Here is a 14297-nt window from a genome sequence, read left to right as displayed (position 1 = left end):
AGTAGCGACAAATAAGTTCTGTTGCTCATTAGCAACCAGAAAATTACGACGAACAATATCTGACGCTAATCCATCGCCAATCCGTCACTAAACATTTTAGCGACGGATTAGCGTTAGATATCGTCCGTTGCCAATCCACGTTTTTCTTGTAGTGTGAATAGGTGTTTAACCTGTGTGACTAGGGGTGTCAACGGGCTTGGTTTACCGGGACTCAACCTGAACCAAACCTTATAGGATCCATGTATGATGATAAATAAAAAGACTCGATTAAGACCCAGGTCCGGATTCAAAGGTTCGATTAATCATGGACCCATATATAGTTTTGTGAAAATTTATACTAGACTTGGACCCGACCTGAGTTCCGATTAAGAGTCGCAATTTTTCATTGTAAAAAGGATAAAAAATATAGTTTATCGGGTATGGTTCATGCAGTTCTTATCAGGTATGGGTATGGTCTTCTTATAGTGGATCCGATTAGAACCGGGTTCAGACTTGATACCATACCCAAAAATGTGGTCTAATTTTGGTTTTACATAGATCTGAACCAAACTCGACCCGTTGACACCCCTAACGTTGGTCGTCCATTGCACGTTGGTGATTAATGCTCAACATGGAAAAATAGTAAAAATCATTTTTTTTTGCGCCAAATAAGGCTTTACCTGCTGCTTTTGAAGTGCCGCTAAAGGTCCCAGTTTCGTTGGGACCTTTTGCGGTTCATAAAAACGCTGCTAAATGGTCCACATGGACACACTCGATATTTAAAAAAAAAATAGTGGCAGTGTAAAAGTGCCACTAATACCTCTTTTCATAGGGTTTTGTGCATTTTTGCATAAAAAAAGGCTGAGTGTTCATCGTGCACAAGATGGACGCTCAACAACATCAAGTAGGTGTTCAAACACATTCATTAAGCACCTAGGCATATATATATATATATATATATATATATATATATATATATATATATATATATATATATATATATTCTGCCCAGCCTGTCTACCCGTTTATGACCGGGGGGGGTTCATTTTTTTATAATGTGAATGCAAAAACCAAGTGCTTGTTTTTGAGGGGTGAGTTTAGGTTCCCCTTAATGGTTTACTTGCCAGACCTGTTTATAGCCTAGGGAGAAGCAATGGATGAAATATGAAAAATATTTAAAAAATGCCTTAATTTACTTAAAAAGAGAAAAGCGACTAAAACCTATGTTTTAACTTAAATGCATTTTGTAAGTTATAAATTTTCAAAATGGAGTTCATCTAACATTAAGTTAGTTATATAGGGATTAACAGCTAACTAAAAATAACACAAATACTTTTAAAAACAATGAGATTTTTAAGATATATTATTGTTTTTTCAGATAAAGTAAGTTTTTGTTTAAGAAAATAAAAAGTCAAATACCATGGGCAACACTTCTTGCGCAAGCCGAAGCATGGCGACTCCTTTAAGGCAAGGGGTAAGCTCATGGAGTTTTACGCTGCCAAGATAATGACTATAAGTATGACAGACAAAGCCAGAGCTGTTAGGTCTTTGATCCTGATGGTGGTTTCTCCGTGTAAATATATATAAAAAATGTACATTTTGCATATTCAATTTTGTTAAGTGAAATTTTACTGAAAAATGTAACTATGTATTTTCGAAAAAGGCCTTGGCATTGTGTCAACGGGTTGGGTTTGATTCAGATCTAGGTGAAACCAGAGATGGCCCCGATTTCGAGTATGGTATTGGTATGGACCCAGGTCTAATTGGAGCCACCAAAAGAAAAACCATATCCAGACCCGATAAGAACTACATGAAAAATTGCACGTGTCCATACCTGGTAAAACAATATTTTTTTTATCATTTTTTACATTGAAAAATTGCAAATCTTAATCAGAACTCGGGTCGGGCCCGGATGTGGTATAAAATTTCACAAACTATACCCGAGTCCATCCATGTATTAATCAAACCTTCGGGTCCGAACCCGAGTCTTAATCGGGTCTTCTTATTTATCACCGAACAAGGACCCTATAGGGTTTGGTACGGGTTAGGCTTACCCAACCCGTGACACCCCTAAGTGCCACTAGCCTAGGTTCCTGAATGCTGCCTTTGACTCGCCTTCCTCCGGTCAAAGACCTTGAGTCAATTAAGAGGGTTGACTAAGCTCACCTGGTCTCTATAAAATAGGTTTGGCCCGAGGAGACGACAAAACTCCATTTTGGTCATTAACGCTTTTACGCGGACGGACACGTGCCAGAGCATGTGAACTGCAAAATCATTTTTTTATATTACAAAAAGAAGCCCACTTATTTTTTATAAAGACAAGTAGCCAGCTATTTTGGATTAAAATATCCACGATGCCCGCTGTCCCCACCGAGCCATCCACACGATTGTCTAGGGGTATCAACAAGTCTTACCCTCGCCAAGAGGAATGGGTCTAAAGTTTGGACCAAGATCCGATTAAGAGGTACTGATATCAGATTCAGATACAAATCCGATTAGACATTTCATAAGCAAAATCATTCCCGGATCTGATAAGAATCACATATACCAGACCTGGTTCGTACCCCGATAAAATATTTTTTTAAAGCTTTTCACATTGAAAAATTACAGATCTGAATCACTCGGGTCGGGCCTGGTTTTTCTATAAAATTTGATCAACCATAAACCATACCTGGCCCATTTAATAACCAAGACCGGTCCACAACAATTAGTTAATTGGACTTCATTTGTTACCAAACCCTGACCCTACCAGATCTGATACAGGTGGGGATTACGTCGTACCAAACATGTTGACAGCCCTACTCTCTCTCTCTCTCTTAATTAGGGTTGTCAATGGGTCAGGCTTGGCTCGAGCTCGGCTCGGTTAAGGCTCAACTAGGGCTCATCCGTTTCTTAAATGAGTTGAGCCTGAACGACCTGTCGAGCTCAATAAAGCTCGAGTCGAGTTGAACCGGGTATTAAGACTAGACTCAGCCCACTCTACCCCCGCTCATCCGTTTCTTAAATGAGTTGAACCTGCCAAATTGGGAGGATGTTGCTCATGTACGTTATAAGCGCCATTGATGGCGTTAGAATGATGTTAACTGATTGTGGTTTTATGCTGAAGGCAAGGGGTAAGCTCATGGAGTTTTACGGTGGTTTTTCTGTGTAAATATAAAAAAAAAATTACATTTTTCCATATTCAATTTTGTTAAGTGAAATTTTAACTGAAAAATGTAACTATGTATTTTCTAAAAAGGCCTTTCACATTTAAGGTTATCTTGATCGTTTCAATACAACTATGTATTTTTTTTAAAAGGCCTTTGCATTTAAGGTTATCTTGATCGTTTCAATACGATAAACACAACTAAAGCTAATATAACTAGTTTAATATTAGATCAAACATTTAAAAAATAAAATACAATTATTCTATCATGAAAAGTATGTTTTCAATGACAAGTTAGCTTTCATAATGACAACAACAAATGTTTAGTTATTTAAAAACTAACTACTCATAAAAAAAAAACCAAATCCTTGTGATCTTTCTATCATGAAGGACAAGCCACAGGATTGGATTCTATCTATTTGTAATTGGCCTTACCATATGTTTTTTTTTGGGATTTATAACGCGAAGAAACCACACCTGGCATGAAGACCTCGAAGAAACTGCACCTGGCATGAAGACCTGGTCGCGCCGGCTCAGTATGCCATACTTACGGTCGTCGCAATTCAGGGTAATTTCGCAGCGTCTTTTTCCAAAAAAAAAAAACTACTAATAAAAATTAAAAGACAAAAAAGTGTGGTTTCATGCTTCCTAAGCAAATTTCCTAGAGAACTAACTTCTAATATATTGAAGAAGCAAGTTGAGTAGCATCCAATGTTGACACCCTTTTTTAGCAGCTCTTTCAAATATCCCCTTCTCTCTTCGTGAGCGAATGACGTCATCCTTTACGTACCATAGAGTTTGGTTTTCTAGAGGTGATGTAGAAAAGTTGGCAAATAAGTCATTTCACCTCATACGGTTCGTCATTCACTACTTATTTGGAAGTAATCAAGTCATCTAACCCAACATGCCCACACCAGCTCTTTCATAAGCCTATTCACCATAACCTTAAGATCTTTCAAGACTAAGATTTTGACTCAGTCAAGTAGGCCAAGTTTTTGCACTACTTACTGTGTAGATAAGTGAAGTGCTCTTGAGGCTCACTGATGGGACCTAAACCAAACGAGTGGTTCACTCCAACTCAATGTTGTCAGTAACGGTCTGAATTGACCTGTATCACCGATATGTATTGTATAGGCAGAAAATTGATACGATACTAACTTTAATCAGCTATTTTTAATAAATGTAAAACATATGATTTTTTTTATAACCCAAAGAAACTGCACTCGACACGAAGACCTGATCGTGCTGGCTCAGCTTGCCATACCTGCCATCGTCGTGCTAGCAGTGTAAAACTTTGAGGCTAGGACCCCTGATCCTAGGGCCTATACAACGCGTTGGCTTGCACAGAAAAGCACCGCCTATGAGAATCGAACCTTGATTGTTCGTTTAGCAGCCAAGGCCCCACCCCACTACGCCAGCTCTCCATTGGCTCCTTATTTTAATGGTTTTAACCTATGTCACGTTCTGATTGATATCAAATATTTTTAAATTATTTTTTAGGGGATTCAGAATGATTCACTTGAGAATCGATATTGAGCGATTCACTTGAATCGTTGGCCAAATATATCTACCGGCCTTGCTTCCACTATTGTGAGCTTTCCATGCACTGATTACAGATTTTTCATAAGGATTTGCCTCGTAATCACAAGTATCTTAATCCCATATGTGCCATATGTTTTGTAAACAAATCCTCAGGGATCCCTTTCGTGAGAGGATCTGCTACCATGTCTGATGATGATAGATAATCAGCGGTTATCTCATTTTGTTCAATCATATCATGTATATAATGGTATTTTACCATTATATGCTTACTCTTAGAGTTATCTGCTCTACTCTTCATCAGAGAGATGGCAACTTGGTTATCACAAAAAAGGTGTACAGGTTCAAATACAAGATTTAGTTTTAAATTACAGATGAACCTTCTAATCCACACTGCAAAGGTTGTGGCTGCATTACATGCAATATACTCAGCTTCCTGAGTATGCAGGGCCACACAACCTTGCTTTTTACACGACCAGGCTACTGCACCTCCTCCAAACAGGAAGATATAGCTAGAGGTATACTTGCTATCATCTTTGCATCCTGCAAAGTCCACATCTGAATACTCGATCAAATCAAGTTTGTCAGATTGAAAGCTCAATTGTAATCCTTTTGAGTCTTTCAAATATCGAAAAATTCTTTTGACAGCCTTCCAGTGAGACCAACCAGGTTTAATTACTTTGATATCTGCTAACACGACCTACTGTAAAACTTATATCAGGTCTTGTATAGAGCATAACAAACATTAAGCTTCCTACAACTTGAGCATAAAGCACATCTAATCTTTGTTGACCTTCTACTAGACAAGCACTTTTACTTAAGTTCACTCATTTAGCAACTGGAGTTTCAATAGGTTTCGAGTCATGCATTTTATATTTCCTCAAAATATAGTCAGTATATCTCTCTTGACTCAAACTAAGAATTTTTTATTCTCGATTTCTGGTAATTTTGATTCTCAAAATGTATGAGGCTTTACCCATATCTTTCATTTCGAAGTTGGTATACAACCAACTCTTTGTATTGACTATCATATCATTATCATTTTCAGTCAACAATATATCATCAACATAAAGAGATAAAATGCAAAAGTGACTCCTACTTTTCCAGATATATACACAGTGGTCTAATTGATTGACTTCATATGCAATCTTGGTTATTGCTTTATGAAAAGTCAAATACCACTATCTTGGTGTCTGCTTAAGTCCGTAAAAGGATTTTTTCAACTTGTATACTTTGTCACTATCTGTGACATATCCCTTTAGCTGAAAAAAAAAATAGTTTCTTTTAAATCACCATTCAAGAAGACAATTTTTACATCCACGTGCCACACATCCAGATCATAATGAGCTGCTATGGATAATATTATCCTAATAGATGCAAACTTAGCAACTGGTGAGTAGGTTTCAGTGTAATCAACACCTTCCCTTTGGGAAAAACCTTTAGCTACCAGTCTTGCTTTGAATTTGTCTATTGACACATCAACCTTGTACTTCTTTTTAAGAACCCATTTAAAACCAACTGGTTTCCTTCTTTCAGGAAGATCAGTTAATTCCCAAATTCTTTTCAATGAATTCTATTTCTTCATCCATAGTCATTTTTCATTCTGATGCTTCATGTGATTTAATAGCATCAAAATATAATAGATTGTCAGTCATTTCATCTATATCTACTGAATAACATAACTTTTCAGTTAGATATACATAATAATCATTCAGATAGGATGGAGGAGCTATAGTCCTCTTATGACCGCTTAAAATTTGAGAAGTAAAAGAGCCTGGATCAGTTGATTCATTGCCTGACTGATCTGCAGTTGGTTCATTGCCAAACTGTTCATCTTGATCATCAAGATCATCCAGTAAATCAAAGTGATCCTTAATAGGATTACTGGATTCATTGTTGTGTCCTTCTAGGAACTCAACATCTCTACTCTCAATCAGTCCCAACCTTTTGTGGTATAACCTGTAGCCTTTTGGTCTTTTAAGATATCCGATAAAAATACCTCTAACAGATCTATTGTCCAACTTGTACATAGTTGGATCTAAGATCTTAGCATGTGCTACATATCTCCATCTCCTAAGATGACTCAAATCTGGTTTCATACCAGTCCAACTTTCATACAGAGTTGTTGGGACAACTTTACAGGGCATTCTATTCAGGGTATACATTCTGTATTTACAGCTTCACCCCAAAAAACTTTGGGTAATTATACTCCTGCCAACATGGTCCTAACCATGTTCAAGAGGGTTCTATTGCACCTCTCTGCAACACCATTTTGTTGTGGTGTTCTTAGCATGGTTCTTTGTCTGTTAATGCCAAGATCTTTACAAAATTCACAGAACTCATTCGAGGTGTATTCACCTCCCCTGTCTGACCTAATTATTTTAATATATCTTTCAAGTTGTCTTTCAACTTCATTTTTAAATTCTTTAAATTTCTCAAGAGTTTCTGATTTATGTTTAATTAGGTATATGTAACCGTATCTTGAGAAATCATCAATAAATGTTATAAAATATAACATTCTACTATGAGTTTAGACTCTGAATGATCCACAAATATCACTATGAATTATTTCTAATAATTCTTTAGCACGTTCAACATTTGATGGAAAGGGTTTCCTAGCCATCTTTCCATATATACAAGTTTCACATTTTTTAAAGTGTGATTCATTGAATGTAGGAATTATTCTTTATTGTGCTAAAATTTTCATTTTCTTTATGCTTATATGTCCAAGTCTTTTATGCCATGCATTTACATCAATGTTAAAAACACAATCAATATAAGCAGAAACTGATTCTTTATTATCACACAACTTAAACATACAATGTTCTTTGACAAATGTTCCTTCAAATAGGAATATACTATGTTTCTTTATTGTAACTTTTCCAGAAATGAATTTGACTTCAAACCCTTTTTCAATCAATGCCAGGACATATACTAAGTTCCTCCTCATTGAGGGTACATAAAAAACTTCATTAAGAAAAACACTTGTTCCACCTACATTAAGTCTATAAGACCTAATTTCACGTACATCGCAGTAGGTGTTATTTCTCATGTACACCTTGTATTCTCTTGGACCTAGTTCTTTCATGTTTACAAATCCATTTGTGGTCTTGGCTATATCTCGGGTTACTCCAGAATCAACTCACCATCCTGAGAGTTCCTCATTTGCAAAGAGGCATTCAGACACCACACAAACAACTTATTTATTATCAGGTCTTCTTTTGTTGTTCTGCTTCCCAAGCAGTTTATTGCTCTTGTTGAAGGTCTTTGTCCTGCAGTTTCTCTGGATGTGTCCCATCTTTCCACATTTGAAGTACTTTACTTGAGGTTCATTTCTCTGATGCCTTCTAAAGTTGGTTTCCTGTCTTTTATTGAACATGGTGTTTCCTTTTTCTTTAAAGTTATTGTTGTTTCTTTTAAAGGGTACTTGATTATTGGATGAGACATCTTGGGCTATCATGAGTTCTGATTTTTTATCCTTGACCATGTGTTATTGTTCTATCACCAGTTGGAGAGGTAACTCATCAAGGTTTAGACTTTTAGCATTCAGCTTAAGTGTTGTGGTTACCATTCTCCAAGATATAGGCAGACTATTCAAAATTGTTGAGATTTGCATCCTGTATCACGTTTTCAACTATTGCTAAGTCTTTTACCATGACCAACATGCGATTTACATGATCTACTACGTTGTCTGACTCTTTCATCTTATATGAGTTGTATTGTTTTAAGAGAAGTTGAACATGTACTTTAGATATAATGTCATATTTAGACCCAATTGCTTTCAATATTTCATTAGCTATTTTATAGTCTTCAAAGACTCTAATCAGGTCATCATCCATATATGTTAGCATAATTGTTTTAGCCATACGATCATCTCTTAGATACTTTTCATATTTTTCTTTCTCCTCTTTTGACTATTTTTCTCCAGAATTTTCTATTTGTTTGTGTAGTATATATTTCAAACCCTCAAGTATAAGAGCCAAAGATATTCTCCTTTTTCAGATTAAAAAGTTTGTTCTATTTAACTTATCAGTTTTGACAAGTTCAGAAGCACACACACGACTAGTCATCATTTTTAGTTTTGTATATTTTATTTTAATTTATAGTAATTATTTTTATTTTTATTTTTATTTTAAGAAAAAAAATAGTAAGACAAGAATCAGTTTCAACCTATAAAATGTTATGCTGAGAAAATAAGAATAAAAAAAAGAGATCTTTAGCCGAAATTCTGAAGAAAAATTAAGACTAAAACAGAAAACCCTGTTTCTGAAAATTTAAACCTTCTCGGGCTTCATAATGGAATCTCAGGCAAAAACATAAGTTTTTAAGAAATTTCACAGCACATAAACCTCTTTTAGCAATTTTTTTTTTAAAAAAGGTATGCAGATTAAATATTAAAAAATTATAAGTGCGTTTTGAATAACCCACAAAACAGAGGGCAACAAGGTCTTTTCACACCACAAGGTATAAATACCCTAAAGTCGACTGAAAAGTTTATTTTTCGGTTTTGTTTCTCTCTCTTCTCTTGAACGTTCGTCGAAGAAGACAAACTCCTCTATCGAGTTTCCGGCTAGGGGTTCTGACAAAAAGTTTCGCTGAGTGTTTGGGTCGGTACTCCGGGCTCAAATATATCTCTAGGAGAAGACCCATGCCAAAACAGTAGCCGAACGACCGACTTTCAGTGTTTTCCTTTTTTTGGGGTTTTCTTTGATGAGTTTTTCCAGTATTCTGTTTGTTTTGTTTGCCTTTTCAGGGACGTCGGTGGATATCTTCCCTACCGGTCACAGTTCCAGGCAAGAAGAGAGAGTGAGAACAGTAAAAAGTCGATCAAAGGTCGAGGCCGTTGATAAAGTAGCAACGGTCGCCGAAAAAAAAAATAAACTGGCGACAGAAGATCATTTTTCTTCATTTTTTTTATATTTTATTTAGACTCATATTCTTACTGTAGATTGCTACAGATGTAGAGAAAAATGCAACACAGAACACATGAACATAGAACACAACATGTATGATTACTACTGCATCTTTCAGATATATAGACGCAACACAGAACATAAAAGGGTCTCTGATCTTAGAGTCTCTCAAGCAGAAATGCATTCAAGCTGAAAAAAAAAACATCCCGTGTTTGTGCAGATTGCAGTTACAGAAAAAAAAGAGGGCTTCCTGAAGCCCGACTAACTTGTCATGCTTTTCCTTGCAGGTTTCGATAGGCAGAAGAAGAAGGATGCGACAAACTCCAAATATCTCAACCGGCTCTGATACCACTATTGGATGGCGCAACAGAAGCTCTAATATCGTATCCTAGAGTAGGTTAATAAGGAGAAGAAGATAGGTAGAGTTTTTCAAGGTTTGCTTCGAGAGGCTTACTTTATGTTTTTCACACATCCATGACTGTTGAGCGTGTCTCAATTTTATAGATTGCATCTCTTAGTTTTCTTTTGACTCAGCTTTTGCAGATAAACTCAACGAGAGATTGTTGGAACAGGCAAAAGCAAAACAGTTAGAGATAAAGGTTTAATTTGAAAAACAGTTTTCAAAACTGCCCAAGCATATCTACGAACGAGCCCTGTTCGTGAATATGCCGAGATGTGCGGATAATGGCCACACACCCCAACAGACTCAGTCAAGTAGGCCAAGTTTTTGCACTACTTACTGAGTAGATAAGTCAAGTGCTCTTGAGGCTCACTGATCAGACCTAAACCAAACCAGTGGTTCACTCCAACTCAATGTTGCCAGTAATGGCTTGAATTGACCTGTATCGTCGATATGTATCGTATAGGAAGAAAATTGATACGATACTAACTTGAATCAACTATTTTTAATAAATGTAAAACATATGTTTTTTATTTATTTATAACCCAAAAAAACTGCACTCAACACAAAGACCTGATCATGCTGGCTTGGCTCAGCTTGTCATACCTGCCATCGTCGTGCTAGCAGTGTAAAACTCTAAGGCTAGGACCCCTGATCCTAGGGCCTATACAACGTATTGGCTTGCACAAAAAAGCATCGCCTATGAGAAGCGGACCTTGACTGTCCGTCTAGCAGCCAAGGCCCCCACCCCACTACGCCAACTCCCCATTGGCACCTTATTTTAATGGTTTTAACCCATGTCACATCCTACATCTTGATTGATATCAAATATTTTTAAATTATTTTTTAAGGGATTCAAAATGATTCACTTGAGAATCAGTATTGAGCGATTCACCTGAATCGTTGGCCAAATGACTCAGCACCGATACAGACCACATTGCTCCTACTCATAAAAAGGCGTGTTGACTGGCTAAGCTTCAAGCAAAACAAGGCTTGCTTAAACGTGATGGAGTGGCAGTGCCACTAGGGGTGTCAACGGGTTGGCTTTGAGGTGGAACCAAAGTTGGCCCCAATTTCAGGTATGGTATCGGGTACGGACCTGGGTCTAATTGGACTCACCAAAAGAAAAATCATACCCAGAGCTGATAAGAACTACATGAACTAGATCCGGACCATACCCAGTAAAATAATATTTTTTATCATTTTTACATTGAAAAATTACAGATCTTAATCAGAACTCCGGTCGGGCCGAATGTATTAGAAAATTTCACAAACTATACCCGAGTCCATCTATGTATTAATTGAACCTTCGGGTCCAGACCCAAGTCTTAATCGGGTCTCCTTATTTATCACCGTACTATGACCCTATAGGGTTTGGCATGGGTCGGGTCCGGGTAAACCCGACCATTGGACGCCCCTAAGTGCCACTAGCCTAGGTTCCTCAATACTGCCTTTGACTCGACTTCTTCTCGGTCAAAGACCTTGAGTCAATTAAGAGGGCTGACTATGCTCACCTTGGTAACTATAAAATTGGGTTGGTCCGGGAAGACGACCAAACTCCATTTTGGTCATTGACACTTCTACGCGGATGGACACGTGCCAGAGCATGTGAACTGCGAAATCATTTTTATATTACAAAAAGAAACCCATTTATTTTTATAAAGTCACATAACCACCTTTTTGGGATTAAAATATCCAAGATGCCTGCTGCCCCCACCGAGCCATCCACACGATTAACTAGGGGTGAAAACAAGTCTCATTCTCGCCAAGTGGAATGGGTCTGCAGTTTGGACCAAGATCCGACTAAGAGGTACTGATATCAGGTTGAGATACAAATCCGATTAGACTTCATAAGCAAAATCATGCCCGGATCGGATAAGAATCACATATACCAGACCTGTTTCGTACCCCGATAAAATAAATTTTGAAAGCTTTTCACATTGAAAAATTACAAATCTTAATCAGAACTCGGGTCGGGCCTGGGTTTTCTATAAAATTTCATAATCCATAAACCATACCTGGCCCATTTAATAACCAAGACCGGGTGCAGATCAATTAGTTAATTGGACTTCTAATCATGTCTATCTAAGGATTGCTTTAGTGCAACAATAGATTTGAATATCATTACTCAAAGAAACAATATGCACTTTTTGATCTTACTACTAAGACGATGATGGTTATGGTAATATAGATTTGCCCCACTGTCCAACAATACCACACAAAAAGCAGGCTTTCAAACTGGTTGGATATGGATTGGATCATGGTAGGTTCCAATTTGAATCCAAATATCCAGTAGCATGCTAAATTCTAAATTCTAAATTCTAAATTTGAATTTAGACTTGATGCAGTGGGGTCGATGACACTTGGTTCATCCTAAGTTTGACTCCCACCGGGTGTGCAGATGCCTTTAGGGATGGCAGTGGACCAGGGGGAAACGGGGCCTTGTCCTGCTTTGCCTCGTTTGGATCGGGGATAGAGGACATGAAACAAAGAATGGACTAGAGATGGAGGTTAAAATCAAAACCCGTGCGAGGATGTACTTACTTTTGCCTTCACCCTGCCTCATCCTGTCCTTGTCCCCATCTCCGATCTTCATTAAAAAATTACTATTATACCCTTATACATATTATAAAATCCTATATATATATATATATATATATATATATATATATATATATATATATATATATATATATATATATATATATATATATATATATATATAACCCTAACATAAAACCCTTTCTCAAATCTCTCATCTCCTTCCTCTAAAGAACCATGCAAGCTCCCATTTCTCTTCTCTCCTTCTCCTTTCTCTAACGGCGGAGGGACCGGTAGAGCGGGGCGCTTCCCCGCCTTGCCCCATTTGGACCGGGGATGTAGGACATGTAATGAGGAATGGACCGAAGATGAAAGTTAAAATCAAAACTTGTGTGGGAATGAAGGCAGGGTTCAAGGGCAAAATATTGAGACGGGGCAGGAGTGGAGACATTGTCTCCGCCCCCCCCCCCCCTTGGTCCACTGACATCCCTAGATGCCTTTAACAGGTGGGCTCTATAAGGGCCTGGATGTCAGTGACCTCACTCGGGGTTTACCAGGCAGGGGGTGGGCTCATTAAGTGATCCAGTTCTTCTTTTTTTTAGTGATAACGAGGATAAACCATCAGTATGGTTCTGACCAATGTCGTCAGAATCGCGTCGAATCAGCCCAAAATCGATTCTAAAGTGAGACAATTGGGTTTAATTATTTTTAACATTTCTAATATTCTAAAGGCGTTAAAAGCTTTTTCAATACTTTATTTTTTAATGACACAAGTGGCAGATGATGGTGAAAAGTCGACTGATTTAGCTCAATTTGGTTAATAAGCCAATTACCTGAATCATTTTGAAAATGGATTCAGACCCAATACCGATTCAGACAACAATAATTTGGACATTACGGGCCAGAGACTGTACCCCATAGATGGAGAGCAGTCAAGTGCAGCGCTGGGTTGCAAACAGGTCATTCAGGAAGGCATTCTTGCAAATTTTGGCTGTTCCAGATCCTAACCAACCGACTCCCCAATGTATTTTGGGATCTGAAATCCGACCCATTTGCATCCCTAGTGCAGTGGCACAATTAAAGCCTAATTATGTGATTGCACCTGATCTGCCCTCCTTGTGGGAGTAGGATTGGCTACATGTTGGCTTTGTTTGAGAACACGGAGTGTATGGGTGCTGAGTTTGTGGAATCGCCAATGCACTCCAACGTTTGGGAACCATGTTTTATCAAAACATGGGTATCGGGAGGGGTTTTGGCAGTACCAACCCTTAATAACCCATTGAATCTTCTCTACCTAACCCTAAAAAATTCCCTCCATTGCTAACCCCTTCTCCTCTTTGGCTTAAACGTTTCTTAAATTTTCAAAACAATTGGGTTATTAAAACAATTGGGAACCTGTTCTGGTTCCAGTCAGTTCCTTGCCTTGTCCGTCTTGCCTTCCCGGCCTTAAGTCAGTCAAGTCCTTTTATCCTTCCCTCTAGCATAGGTTATCACACTATTAGGGGTGGCAATTTCTGACATGACCCGCCAACCCGCTTCTTAGCCGGGTTCAGGTTTGGCTTAAACGGGTTCATGTCGTAAACGGGTCGACCCACCTAACCCGTTTATTAAATGGGTCGGGTTCGTGTTAGGGGTATGCCAACCCGCCAACCCGTTTAATAAATGGGTTAGGCGGGTCGGGTCAACCTGTTTACCCAAACCCGACCCGCCAACCTGCCCGCTAACCCGTTTACCCGACCCGTTTATTAAACGGGTTAACCGTATCGTGTCGGGTCACCCG

Source organism: Nuphar pumila, chromosome 14, assembly GCF_984573655.1.
Source record: "Nuphar pumila chromosome 14, dmNupPumi1.hap1.1, whole genome shotgun sequence".
NCBI classification, from domain to species: domain Eukaryota; kingdom Viridiplantae; phylum Streptophyta; class Magnoliopsida; order Nymphaeales; family Nymphaeaceae; genus Nuphar; species Nuphar pumila.
Note: the sequence above shows the minus strand (reverse complement) of the source record.